At 42.3% G+C, this 14,057-nt stretch overlaps 1 protein-coding gene across 4 annotated transcripts in view; it reads right to left on the reverse strand.

The window, feature by feature from the left end:
* LOC121865422 (uncharacterized protein C10orf82 homolog) overlaps positions 1-13,705 on the reverse strand; it is a 41,196-nt gene extending 27,491 nt beyond the window's left edge. For 2 of the 4 annotated variants that reach the window (XR_006088761.1, XM_042364804.1), the window contains exon 1: positions 13,622-13,705. The gene's annotated coding sequence lies outside the window, so the exon portion shown is untranslated. The other 2 variants (XM_042364805.1, XM_042364806.1) reach the window with 2 other exon arrangements.
* Between the last annotated feature and the right edge of the window lie 352 nt (positions 13,706-14,057).

A 14,057-nucleotide genomic window follows, 5' to 3' on the forward strand; every position in this document is an offset into this window, starting at 1 on the left:
TGGTAGAGAGAATATCATGGTAGAGAGAATATCATGGTAGAGAGAATATCATGGTAGAGAGAATATCATGGTAGAGAGAATATCATGGTAGAAAGAATACCATGGTAGAGAGAATATCATGGTAGAGAGAATATCATGGTAGAGAGAATATCATGGTAGAGAGAATATCATGGTAGAGAGAATATCGTGGTAGAGAGAATATCATGGTAGAGAGAATATCATGGTAGAGAGAATACCATGGTAGAGAGAATATCATGGTAAAGATGGTGAGGAGAGAATTATGGTAGGGAGAGGCAGGGGAAATAAGACAGGGAGTTAGAGTTTTTCTCCCCTCACCCTATTATTCTCCCCTCAGATATACACCTCCACCTTGTTGTTTAGTGTTATTACTTGTTACACCTGAGGCTACATTAGTGTCTGTCTGTCACAATTTCCTACACACACATATACGCACATAAACAACATCATCAAGGTACCGTACATTGATGTCATTGCCTGACCGTAATGACCCAATTTTTTCCTTGTCGTGTGGTGATTGATGGACGAGTTTTCCCTCCCCCTTATCTTCTTAATCCCTTTCCTACTTCCTCTTCACCCTTTCTTCTCCCTCTTCGCTCCCCTCGCCATCCTTTCTCCCTTCCTTCCCTTCCTCCCTTTCTCCCTCCCTCCTTCCTTACCCCCTCTCCTTCATCTCCCTTTTCCGCTTTACCCTTCCTTCCCCATAGGACTGTTCCATCGTCATCCTTAAGACTATTAAAGGATATTTGTCCACTCCCTCCCACTCCGCCCGCCCTTCCTTCCTTCCCTCCCCGGGCTGTCTCTCCTCTTCCTGTCTCTTCCAGTCTCTCTTAGCGTCGCCAAGTGTTTCTCAGCGTCTCTTAGCGTCTCTCCCAGAGGTTCTTTGCCATAAGACCCCGTCCCACTCACCCGTCTCTCTTAATTCCCGTCTCTTGGCCAACCTGTCCTTCACTTTCCTACCTTTTTCTTCCTCCCATTTTCCTCCTCCCTTCTCCCTCTCTGTACCCTTACGTTTCCCTCATCTAAGTTTGTCTCTCATCTACACTCCCCTTACCCCACCTACACTCCCCCATACCCACCCACACTTAGCCCACCCACACCCCTCATCCCACCCACACCCCCCCACCCACACCCCCAGCCCACCCACACCCCCCAGCCCACCCACACCCCCTCATCCCACCTACACCCCTTAGCCCACCTACACTCCCCACCTACACCCTTACCCCACCCACACTCCCATCCCACCTACCTCCCCAGCCCACCCACACCCTCAGCCCACCCACACCCTCAGCCCACCTACACTCCTCATCCCACCTACACTCCCCTTAGCCCACCTACACTCCCCTCAGCCCACCTACACACCCCTCAGCCCACCTACACTCCCCTCATCCCACCTACCCTCCCCTCAGCCCACCTCATCTCACTCTGATCGTCCTCCCTGTCACTCTCACCTCTCCTCTTCTCGTCTTTGGGTTATAATGTCTTCTTGTTCCCCTCATGTGAAAGCTTCAGGTGCTGTGAACGACATTAATAAAGGCAACCATTACCCCTCACACGACCAAAGTACGAGAGAGAGAGAGAGAGAGAGAGAGAGAGGATATTGTGTGTGTCTTTAACCTTCCTATCCTAATCACCCATCCTTATTCCTTCCTCATCATCATCATCATCATCATCATCCACCCTATTCCTCCCATCCTTTCAGCCATCCCCTCCCCTTCATCCTTTCACCTATACCATCCTATCTACCCACCCACTCACCCTCCTCTGTCACATCCTGTTTTCCATCCCACTTTTCCCTCCCATCTGGTCTTTCAGCCAACCAGCCCCCCTGAGTCACATCAACACGACCCACCACGACGATGGGAAGATAAAGACGGGGACGACTTTACTGTTTTATCATGAGGGTCGACACGATGTTTTTTTTGAACGGCGTATAATTTTTCACACACGCACACACACACACGCACACACACACACACACACACACACAGCTTCATAATCTCCCAGCCAATCAATATATAACTAGTCTATCGATTTATCACTAAATAATTCACAAAGAGGATTTACATATATAAAGGAATTATATGACCCGAGTCTGATAATCTCTCGTGAAGGATTTTTATTTTTTATTTTCAGGGAGTTTAAAATAATTTCGGGGATTTTATTTATAATTTTTTAATTTTTGTAAATCTATTTGACAGGTTATTAATGTTTTTTCTCTTACTAGTTTGAAAAGAATAAAATGGTTTGAGATTTTTTTTTTGGGGGGGTGGATAATCGTAGGGATCAAAGTTGAAGTATTAATATTAATTGAAATCGTCTTTTATTTTTCTATTTACAGTTTAATGTTAATTTGATGTACTGTACCAGGAACAAATTTCTCAGTTTACGTTGATAATTAATTTACTCAGCCAGGACGTTTTGTAGTTATTTAAGGTGTAATAATAAAAATAATAATACTAATAATAATAATAATAATAATAATAATAATAATAATAATAATTAACGGTTTATTGAAAGGCTGGAAGGCTGAAAATATACAGTTACATAATTGGGGAATGGTTCACTTGGTTAACAAATAATATACAAGTAACATAAGTGTGTGTGTGTGTGTGTGTGTGTGTGTGTGTGTGTGTGTGTGTCCTGTTTTTCCCTTCATTATCACCACGCAAAGGATGGAAGTCGAGGAAGCACGTTAGATAGACAGATAGACGTAGTTCTATTGTACTCTCATTGTAATTATGTAGACAGTCGGCAATCATTACATTTCAGCTCTTATTTCTCTCTCCATCTCTCTCCCCTTTCATCCTCTCTCGCTTTTTCCCTCATTTCTCCTCTGGTCTGTTCTCTCCCTTTCTAGCATTTTTCCTTTCTATCTTCTTTCTCTTCTCCCTCACTTTCTTCCTCATTCCATCACATACGCCATACTTCTTCCTTCATTCCTTCCTTTCTCCTTTCTTTCTTGTCTCCACTTTATCATTACGCCCTCTCTCCCTCCTTCCCTCCCTCGCTTAAACATACACATCCTCCGAGTTTCTTCTCTTCCTTCCTCCCGCAACCTCCTCCTCCTCCTCCCGTAGTTCCTCCAAGAAGTCCTCCATATCTCCACACCTTCTCACGTGTTGTGAACAATACTACAAAGGCTTGAACCCGTCTTCCTTCCTTCCTTCCTTCCTTCCTTCCTTCCTTCCTTCCTTCCTTCCTTCCTTTCTCTTAGAAGTTATTGAATCTTGTGAGGAAGGTCGTCTGTCCTTTGAAGAATGTTTTTCGTCTAGATTTGGAGGAGGAGGAAGAGTATGCAAGGAACAATCATAGGACCGATGATGAAGTAGAAGGGCAAAAGCCAATAGAAAACAAGGACAGACCGTACGACCAATGATGAGCCAGAAGGGCAAAAGCCAACGACCAATAGAAATCAAGGACAGACCGAACGACCAATGAGGAGCCAGGAGGGCAAAAGCGAACTACCAATAACAGTCAACAGAGAGAGACACAGTATGACTCGTGATGAAATATTAAACGTCAATGGTTTACAAAAGATGAAAGTATTTTTTTTTTACTCTTTGTAGACAATTTTGTAACTGCTGGGTGGATTTTTATATATTTATTTTTTTATTTTTAATTCAAAGTCAAGGTAGAGTATGATTGGGAAATATTAGTAAAATCTTATCGTTATTTGGCTATTAAAGAAAATATTGTTCCCTAAAATCTTCATTAAGTAACTACGAAAAAACAAGTAAAATCGTTATTATTTATCTATATGGACAAAAATATCCCCACCTTAGATCATTAAGAAAAATAAATAAATAAAACTGAGTAAACAGAATCACTGATGGAAATTGTGAATTGAGAAGGAGAGGTGGAGCAGCTTGGGGAGGAGGTGAGGTGAGGTGAGGTGAGGTGATTTATATGCTGGAGGAGGACAGGTGATGAATCTTGTTGTGACGGAGCTGATTTTATAATGTATGATAATATGTCTGCCTGTTTCTCGTCTCTCTTTCTCCTGGGGCTAGGGTGGGGCGGGTATGGGATGGGGTGGTGTATGAAATGTCGATGTCTTTAGGGTAATACGTGATGAAGTTTCTTGCCTCTCTCTCTCTCTCTCTCTCTCTCGTTCCTTCCTTCCTCCACCAAGTTACTCGACTAATCCTTAAGGGCGCAGGTGTCAGTGACGTGACCTCTCGGGGAGTTTTGTCGGATATTTCAGTAATTCTCCCTTACATGATTCTCAAAGCCTCGACGTAAACACTCCATCACAACATGTAAAAGAACCCAGGTGAAGGTTGTGGGTATAGAGAGCATCATTATACTTGACGATGGAAGAAAAACCTTCCTTAATTATACTTGGTTCATGAGGAATCTTTGTGATGTATGAACTCTCCCTCCCTCCACTGTTCGGCTCCAGAAGGTCACTCAGTCCATGGGTGGGTGGTGCGTGCAGAGGCGTCGTAAATTTGCGTTTAATGATAACAAGGAGACCTCTAACTACAGGTTGTTATACCGGGCGTGCAAATGTGTCGTTTTTAATTCAGGTTGAGAATTGCGGTCGTTTGTGTGTACAATGAGATGGTGGGTGTTTAGTTGAGGGATAATGATGTTCTACCCGGCAGTTACCACACCTGGTTATCTACCACAACTGGCCATCCACCACACTTGGCGCCTACCACACTACGTCTCCACACAACTCGGGTATATGGTTGACCCCACTACTCCAAAGGTGTAATATCGTACCTGTGTGTGGCCGGTCAGTGTGGTATATCTCCCCAAAACGTATTGCACGAGATTCGCGCATTTCTAAAGGTTGTTGTTGCAGAGCTGTCGTCAGGGAGGGGCAGAATACCTGGAATACTCGCCCACACAGCTACTGCACCTGACACACACTCCCTTCCTCCAGCTCACTGATAAACCCCCGACACAGCTAATATTCACCGCAGAACTGAAGTCAGCGGCCAAACTTGAAACGTCCCTCCACCTCCACCACAGGTAGTGTGTGGGGGGGGGGGGGTTGAGGAGCACCACCAGAGAACTCAAAGGGTTGTAGTATTGTAACTGACAAGGGCCGTGTCCTAGGGCGTGTGATGAGACCCGGATTGATAACATTCGTTATATATATATATATATATATATATATATATATATATATATATATATATATATATATATATATATATATATATATATATATATATATATATATCCGAAAATAAAACCACACATCACGATCGCGGAATTCACACACACACTCTCCCTTTGAGGAATTATCAACTTCCGAAAACTGTTCATTTTACTGCTCAAATTAGTCCGCGTGAACAACTCCTCAAATATGAGAGAAAGAGCGACACGTTTCAATTGTAAGGTTCACGTAACCGTGTAGTGCCTCAAGTGTTGCTGGACTCAACAGCGTATTGTAACTAATACCCCACTGTGACCATCATTGCTGCGTTTTTCACTGTAAAGTTAACTTAGGTATATACTTTACAGTCCAATGCACATTATACACTTCACATTCAGTCCTACACGAACTTTCTATCGTAGCGAATTTTCGAACTTACGAACAGAACCTTAGACTGTAGTTTTCAAGGGTGTGGCAGGCAGCTTGATCCAAGAGACTCAGGCGCTCGTCCTTTGGACAAAAATAAAAGGAAATATTCTATATTTATTTCAACAATACGCTTAGCACACTTACAACTATACACACCAACGTACATACACACACGCACACACGAGTGGCAATATGACCATCGAAAATAATTAATAATATTCCCAAATGATTCAATTAGTAATTTTTTCTTACACGTTCAAATTTATATAAACATTAATACGACGATGAGTCTAAAAAAACAATTATCATAGTTATATATTACCTGAGGAGCCCAGTGATTCTTTCCCCTGTAGTAATAGAACTAACAGGCAGAGGTAAACGGAAATGTGTGTGTGTGTGTGTGTGTGTGTGTGTGTGTGTGTGTGTGTGTGTGTGTTCTTGTTATTCCAACCATCCGCTAGTATGATCGTTTTGTGTATGCTGTTATTCTATCGTCCCTAATTAGCCGTAACACTCATCATCCTCTACCCTGTCACTCCATCATCCATTACCATGTCACTCCATCATCCATTACCCTGTCACTTCCATCATCCATTACCCTGTCATTCCATCATCCATTACCCTGTCACTTCCATCATCCATTACCCTGTCACTCCATCATCCATTACCCTGTCACTTCCATCATCCATACCCACGTCACTTCCATCATCCATTACCCTGTCACTTCCATCATCCATTACCCTGTCACTTCCATCATCCATCCCCATCCATCATCCATCAACCAAAACTGGTCGCCATTATTACCGTCACTCCGAATCTCTCCAGTCAAGCGAAACAGACGCCAACTGGAACCATCTCTCCTCTCATCATGTGTGAGAGGGCTCTCGGACGTCGGACGCGGACGTGTTGTGTGAGAGGGGACGCGGTGTGAGGGCGTGGGGTGTGAGAGGGCGGACGTGTTGTGTGAGGGCGGAGTGTTGTGTGAGAGGGCGGACGTGTTGTGTGAGAGGGCGGACGTGTTGTGTGAGAGGGCGGACGTGTTGTGTGAGAGCGGACGCGGTGACGTGTTGTGTGAGAGGGCTGACGTGTTGTAGAGGGCGGACGTGTTGTGTGAGAGGGGCGGACGTGTTGTAGAGGAAGGACGTGTTGTGTGAGAGGACGACGTGTACTGACGCGGAAGAGGGCGGACGTGTTGTGTGAGAGGGCGGACGTGTTGTGTGAGAGGGCGGACGAGTGCTGACGTGTTGTGTGAGAGGGCGGACGAGTGTTGTGTAGAGGGCGGACGCGTGTTGTGCGTGTTGCGGACGTGTTGACGTGTTGTGTGAGGGGCGGACGGACGTGTTGTGTGAGGAGGACGTGTTGTGTGAGAGGGCGGACGTGTTGCGGACGTAGTGTTGTGAGGGCGGACGTGTTGTGAGAGGGCGGACGTGTTGTGTGAAGAACGTGCCGGACGTGTTGTGTGAGAGGACGGACGTGTTGTGTGAGAGGGCGGACGTGTTGTGTGTTGTGTGAGAGGAACGTGTTGTGTGAGAGGGCGGACGTGTTGTGTGAGAGGGCGGACGTGTTGTGTGGACCGACGTGTTGTGTGGTGTGGCGACGTGTTGTGTGGAGAGAGTGGTGAGTAGAGGACCGACGTGTTGTTGTTGTGAGAGGACCGACGCGGACGTGTTGTGTGAGAGGACCGACGTGTTGCCCGACGTGTGCTGTGTTTCTCTGTTGTTGTTGTTGTTATCCACGAACACGGGACACATTTGTAGTCACCAAGTTGAGGTCTTAATTAATGCCGTGTTTATTTTTAATACGGAAAAATATAGCGTCAGTACTGTTTGATCTTGCGTTAATGTAATGCTGTTTTTTTTAATAGAAAACCAATCAACTACAGTATATTTTTCTCGTACTGTAATATTATTTTTTGTTGTTCGAAAAAAAAATAACTAACTTGAAATTGGATCTAATATTTTTGACACTTGTTTTATTTTTTATTTTTTTTTTTACAAATCGAAAAATTTTAAGTAATATTTTTTCTCTGTACTTTTTTTTTTTTAGAATTCATTTTTTTTAACTTCAATCACTTTTCTCGGTAATGACGTAGTCTTTCTTAATTTTTTTCTGTCCTTGAGAATTTCCTCTTTTTTGTATTAATATATTGGACAATTCTACATCAAAGGTTAGTCTTGAAATTAAAAAAAAAAAAAATATTGCATTGTCCCAAATCAAATACCAGGGACGGTGACTCGATAAAAGTTACTATTTATTTCACTAGGAGATTTATTCTGCTAGTTTCAGTTTTATTATTTAACGCAGCATGGATACTGTAGGTCGTTGCTGTCATTGTTTTGTGGCTACTCTATTTATCTGTCTATCTATGTCGTTCTATATATTTAACTTTTCCTGTTCAACTTATATGTGTGTGTGTGTGTGTGTGTGTGTGTGTGTGTGTGTGTGTGTGTGTGTACATCATAAATAAGACATCAACAGCTCACAAAAACTCACACCAATCTCACCATTAATAAGAGTGAGGCAAGAGGTGCTCCACACACCTTCCTCCACTGATTACAGGTGTATCCAGGTATTACCAACTGGCTCATAAATCTCTACCTGGGGCACTCACCAAGATATAAGGCCTTTTATTTCAGGGGAACAAGTTGTGGGGAACTTTGCTGATATACTGGAGGAAGGAATGAAGGGCGAGGGTGAGAGGGATGTGTGTGTGTGTGTGTGTGTGTGTGTGTGTGTGTGTGTGTGTGTGTGTGTGTGTGTGTGTGTAAATAGGACACCTCACACAATCACCTCATTCATGTATGTATATATGTATGTACAGTATGTATGTATGTATATATGTATGTATGTATGTATGTATGTATATATATATAAAGTGTATGTATATATGTATGTATGTATGTATATATGTATGTTGTATACATTACTTACAAACAAATTTTAACTATCGTGAAGCGGCTGAGCCACACTTCCTCCGTATACCTATGTGTGTCACCTGTCCTCTCTCACACTGGCACTCTAATGAAGCTGATGTGCCTGCTCTCACGTATCGCTGATCCTGAGACAAACTCCCATTCCTGGAAGTGTTTATTCCTGGCATTACAGCCAGCCCAGTATCACCTTAATATCACCATTTCACCATCACTATCACCACACTAATTCATCATCACTACTCACCCACCACCACCCATCATCACCATCACGTCCATCCCCCAAAACACGAGGCTTGTTTATATCTATTCGGAGTGACTTTCTGGTAAACTATAGTGCAAGGGAGGGAGTCTGAAGAGGGATGGGAGGAAGGGAAGGAGGCGAAGGGAAGGAAGGGAAGGAGGTGAGGTGAGGAGAAGGAGGGGCGTGCCACAGGGACTTATAATTCAGTATAGTGTTAGGAGGAGACGGGAGGGAAGGAAGAGGGGAAAGGAACAGAAGGGAAGGGAGGTGAGGAGGCGGAGGTGGATTAAATGAGTTTCGTGGACCTTGACAGCAAATTTCAATCTCGTGTTGCAGGGATGTGTGAACAAAAAAATCCGGCATTACGTCAGGGGAGAGTTAAAGAACCAAAATATAACAGAAAAATTGACAGCGTGTTTTGATGTTGTGAAGAAAATAAATTTGTCTCTCCGTGATAACAAGATTATTATTATTTTTTTTTGTCATTTTGTGTGTACAAATAGATCTATTAACTAGATCTACCTAACCTGGGTGATTTTGTTTTATACGTATATATTTTTCAGTATTGGCTAACCTAACCTACAATCTAACCTAACCTAACCAAACCAAAACAAACCAAGCCAAACAAAACCACACCACACCACACCACACTACACTACACTACACTACACTACACCACACCACACCACACCACACCACACCACACCAAACCAAACTTTTTTATCAACTTATTCCTACACTCAGAGTTTGCTCAAAGACAACATTGAACTGACCCCACACAGAAAAACCTCACAACACAAAGGTGGGGGGAGGGGGGTCAACCGGTACCCAGGTGAGGACAATACCTGCCTGATTAGCCTTCATACTCACCTTTAATTGGGTAAAATCCCCTCTAAAACATCTGCCTAATGATCGCAGCCATTCACACTTTTAATCTTCTGAGGATGGTGACCTATTAAACCTTTGGTGACGATTGTTTAATCTGTGGAATTAGATGGTTTAATCCTCTGAGAACTGGTTTAATCCATGAATTTGATGGTTTAACCCTTTGAATTAGAAGGTATAACCCTTAAGGACAAATATATTGAATAGTTAACTCATCATCCTCCAAGGGTTAAATCATCATCCTCCAAGGGTTAAATCATCATCCTCCAAGGGTTAACTCATCATCCTCCAAGGGTTAACTCATCCTCCTCCAAGGGTTAAATCATCGTTCTCAAAGGGCTAATTCATCATCCTCAAAGGGTTAATTCATCATCGTCGAAAGGTCAAATCATCGTCCTTTAAAAAGTTAACTCTTCGAGAACAATGATTTAACCCCTTGGGGATGATGAATTAACCCTTCTAGAACGACGATTTAACCCCTTGGGGATGATGGTTTAACCCCTCGAGGATGATGATTTCACCCCCGAGGATGATGATTTAACCCTTCGAAAACGATGAATTAACCCTTCAAGGACGATAAATTAACCCTACGAGAACGATGATTTAATCCCTTGGGGATGATGATTTAACCCTTCGAGAACGATGAATTAACCCTACGAGAACGATGATTTAACCTTTCAAGGACGATAATTTAGCTATTCAAGGAAGACGACGAGTTAATACACCGTCCTCATTAAGGCACAAAAGACTCCCACTCTCGGCAGCATTACTGTATCAAGTCTTCCTTTCTTCTCTCCTCGGTGTAAAAGTTCACCTAATTGATTTAATTTTGGACTTTGGGGGCTCCTCTTTATCTCGTTGTATAATGGAGTAATTATGACTGTATTTTTAGGTGTGTGTGTGTGTGTGTGTGTGTGTGTGTGTTCTTGAAAGAAGTGAGTATAAGTGAAAGTAAACATAAGAGGCAAGTGCCAACAATAAACACACAGGTGCGCTTTACCTTTTCTCATACTAATTAACATCCAGGTAATGTTTTTAGAGAAGGGAAAATTAAGGGAAAAAAATGGCGAAACAATTAAAATAAATGAGAGGAAAAAGAGCTGGTAGACGTATGACCCAAGATGGTTGTGTCAGAAGAGAAAAATAAATAAATGACTGTCTGGCAACGTACCAATGTCCAGGGCTGTGTAAAGGGTTCAGTTTCTATAGACAAATTGGGAGGCACTCTAGTCACTGTCCCACTCCAGTCCCTCGAGATAAAAATATGGAGAGAGAGAGAGAGAGAGAGAGAGAGAGGAGAGAGAAAGAGAGAGAGAGAGGAGAGAGAAAGGTAAAGACTGGTTGGCAATTAAAGAGAGAGAAACAGCTAGGGGGCATGGATTGTAAAATGAGAGAGAGAGAGAGAGAGAGAGAGGTGGGGGAGAGCATGGACTGGCTAATTAAAAGAGAAACAGTGAAAGCACGGGATTGGTAAAAATGAGAGAGAGAGAGAGAGAGAGAGAGGGGAGGTAGAGAGGTAGAGATATATGCAGATGCCGATAGAAAGGCACACACACACACACACACACACACACACACACACACACACACACACACACACACACACAGCCACACACACACACTGCAATATATGAGATTAAAAGAACCATTTATGAGACACAGGATATAAAAGTCTCTGCATATGGCCCCGAGGTAAAATTGAGGGGGAGGGGGGGGGGGTCTTATATGATGGCGTTAATGATATAATTATAAAGAATAACTGAAGCAATAAGCAATTATGTGATGATCCTGGAAGGGGAAGGAAGGTGGAGACAGAATCAAGTTTATTGTGAGAATATTAACGGAATGCAGGACACGATGATGATGATGATAATAATAATAATAATAATAATAATAATAATAATAATAATAATAATAATAATAATAAAAAGTGGCAACAACAAACAAACAACAACAACGGCAACAACAATAACAACAAACAAATAAACAAACAAACAAGCAACAACAACAACAACAACAACAGTAGTGGTTGGGTTGCCAATTGTAGTCTGATGATTGCTGACACATAGTTGTAAATACAGTGTATGATTAAGGTGTTGAACCTGTCGCCAACACTGCACTCGCACTATGAGTTAACGCTCTGTATGATCCAGTGTCAAGGAATACCCAGAAAGATCGGGTAACTTGCTAATTGCACTGGCTAACCAATTATATCCGCCAGTCTATTAACATTCAAGTTCCCGATTGTTGCTGACCACACACACACACACACACACACACACACACACACACACACACACACACACACACACATTTATTAAGATAACTCATTGAGACAATAAATAAAAAAACAATATATTCTAGAATATTTCCCCAATGAGAAATATTAAAAAAACCAAAAACATTTAAATATCTTTCATGTAAAAGGAAAATGAATAAGACTGACAGACAATAAAACATCAACTGTCGCAATACACAATAATACAGAGAAATACTTATACACCTGTAACCACGATGTCCTGATTTTGTACAATTATTAAACGAAGAACTTTTACTTTTTCCTTTGTTGTATAGTTCCCAAAATGTAGTACAGGGGCTGAGGTTAACACACGTATGGCAGGAACAGATCATATTGCTACCAACAGCTTCAGCAAACATTAATATTTGCCTTTAATTATATGCAAAAAACAGCGAATTAGTCTGATTATATTATTTAACATTTATATTGATATCTTTTAATCCGCTCTAGAGAAGACATCAAGCTTGTGTATGTTTATTCCAGGTAGTTCAACTTTTTGGTCTGAAATTCATTGGATGGTTGGATGGTTGGTTGGATGGTTAAGGGTTGCAGTGGTAATTTGGTGATGTTTGTTACGAGGACTAAAGTAACTGTGTCACGCGAACTACATTGTCACCTGGTAATGTTTGTAAGACACCTGGTGATATGTGATTAAGGGGACCTGTAATGTACGAGTGATAAATAATGTTTATTTTCTTTTAGTGTTTTGCTTTTGTGTTTTTTCTACTGTTTATTGTTTTCCATTTTCATTTTGTGTGTGTGTGTGTGTGTGTGTGTGTGTGTGTGTGTGTGTGTGTGTGTGTGTGTGTGTGTGTGTGTGTGTGTGTGTGTGTGTGTGTGTGTGTACATGGTAACAGCAGGTAGAGGCACTGATCCCCCCCCCCACCACCTGAGCCATAAGTGTTATATCTTACTCCTCAGGTCTGAGAGTGAATTATGGGATCGACAACGACATGAAAAACCTCACAGTCTTGTTAATGTTAAACTATCTCTGTGTCCGTATGTGTGCATGAAAGCGAGAGCATACACCTGGAAGAAAATATATACGTGAAGAGAACGAAATATAGTAATAAAGTCACTGCAACAGAATGAAATAAGAAAGCTTTTTTTTTTTTCAAAGTAGAATTTCAAGAATGTGGCTCAGGTGCATAGTAAGAAAATACCGTATTGCCTCGGGTACGAACTAACAACACGGTCACGATTATATACCGACGTAATTACACTGCATCATGGTATTATTGCCGACAGGAACACATGTAATAGAGTTAATAGTAATGCACGATAGTTGTCCTTATGTCTGCTTGCGGTCGGGGGGAAACACAGAAGGGTCTTTAATTTTCCTCCCTGGCGAGATACGCAGGACGCATTTTCCCTAATTTCCTGCCATTGTCCCCAGATTGTAGGTAATATACCGGGTTATTTACCCTGGCACTATTGTCTATTGGGTTGACTCAGTGCCAGCTCGACGGGGAATTAGGTCAAGTAATAGTGGCACAGAAGAAGGCGTGAGGGCAGTCATCACAAACACACCACTCAGGTCATTGCACTACTCACAGTCGAGATGGGGATAGAAACAAAGGTCTGACATGAGTTCTTGTCACCTCCTATGCCTCACCAGATGCCATCGCTGCTCACTGTAATGTCACACACCAGAAATAACACGTATTTATCCTTAAAGAACGAAAGGAAGTAGGAGAACTCACAGGGTGGCTCCGTGCTGCGGGTTCTGTTTACACTAGTGCTATAGCAACCAGGGATCAATATGGCGGCTCGCAGCTGTGCTTCTCTCCCACCTCTTCGCTAACATCGCTCTTATTCTCTTTCTTTGCATATTTTTTTTGTATTCGGTAAATGAGAAAAGGATGTCTGATATTTTCTTGAGTGGCTACGATACTTTTGAGGTAATGTCAGTGGACCTGTGAAGAGCAATGGCAGAATTTGAAGAAGAGACTCGACTCGGTGTGATACATGAGGGTGGGAGATGCCAAGTGTCGCTGTGCGGAAGAACTTCTTGTTCTTGTCTTCCCAAGATTTATGGTGCCTGCAGCTGCTTAACACCAACAATACAAGAAATTCTTCATAAAACAACTAATATTTGATATTTGTATCGTTTACGTTACACAAGTCTCAGTTTTTGGT

The sequence above is a fragment of the Homarus americanus genome, unplaced genomic scaffold (assembly GCF_018991925.1).
Source record: "Homarus americanus isolate GMGI-L3 unplaced genomic scaffold, GMGI_Hamer_2.0 scaffold25483, whole genome shotgun sequence".
NCBI lineage: Eukaryota > Metazoa > Arthropoda > Malacostraca > Decapoda > Nephropidae > Homarus > Homarus americanus.